This window comes from Fopius arisanus, unplaced genomic scaffold (assembly GCF_000806365.1).
Source record: "Fopius arisanus strain USDA-PBARC FA_bdor unplaced genomic scaffold, ASM80636v1 scaffold00026, whole genome shotgun sequence".
NCBI classification, from domain to species: domain Eukaryota; kingdom Metazoa; phylum Arthropoda; class Insecta; order Hymenoptera; family Braconidae; genus Fopius; species Fopius arisanus.
Window position 1 is genome coordinate 491440 of NW_011887765.1, and position 1013 is coordinate 492452.

General features: G+C 40.4%; 1 protein-coding gene across 5 annotated transcripts in view; it reads left to right on the forward strand.

Annotated features, from left to right (window-relative positions):
- dac (dachshund) overlaps positions 1-1013 on the forward strand; it is a 160239-nt gene that overhangs the window by 65711 nt on the left and 93515 nt on the right. The gene's annotated exons all lie outside the window — the stretch shown is intronic.

Consider the following 1013-nt stretch of genomic DNA (forward strand, 5'->3'; position numbering starts at 1 on the left):
GAATATTCAGAGTCAGGTGCCATTTTTCCGGGTGAATAGTTTAGTTCATCGGTGGTACCCGTCATTTTCTAGATGAATTTTTTCTGGAAAGTATGACATAAATATTCAAAAATATAACACATTAACCTTTTTTTTCAAGACTTTATTCCAACGTTCCCCTGGGTCGTAGAATTTTTTATCGCATTAAAACTACCTTAACATTTCCGGAAAATTAGTAATTGAATTTTTCATTCAATGGTTTTTCACAATTTTTTTTCTGTACACTGTGTAAAAAAATAATTTGAAAATGGCGCGCAGCCGCAAAATCCCAAAAATTTCTAAAAAAAAATCTTAAACTCCAAACAAGCGCATATTATACGTTAATCGTTTTGAGTGCGCTCTTGTTTTCGGTGTAACCCGAGGCTAAGCGGTTTAAGAGATCAACCCGCGGATCCTCTCGGGCCCTCAGTGAGAAAATCATAAAGTGTCCGTATATCAAGTAAAAGAAACTTGCGAGAGGGGAGAAGGGAATGAAAGGATTATTCAAGAATAAAAATAAACAACTCGATTGGACGAGGGTATGAGGCCAGGCACAAGGAGAAGACAGCATGAAAAATTAGATTTACAAATCTGTCCTGACTACTATGAGATTGGACCGCTTATGGGCCCAAAGGGTCCAAGGGCCCAGAGGCTCTCATGTCCCACGTGCCCAGCAATCACATTCGCATTTATTCAGACAATTTATAAAACATTAATCATGCGAGTTTTCGCCTTTTTTCTTTATCTCTTTCTCTTGTTTCTTAATTTTTTTTTTTCGCTCCTTTGGGAACTGGAGGGGCTAATGACTTGGCTCAAATTTCGAGTGGGTGGTTGGTCGCGGGGGTGGAGGGGAAAGGGGGAGGGGAAATTGAGACGGTGGGTGCAACATCCAGGGCGGTTCTCCGTGGAAGGATAAGTTTCAAGAGTCCTGCGCCTCTCTGGCGCCTGATCCTCTGATAAATGACGAAAGATTCACTGAAAAATAAATTTTTGCA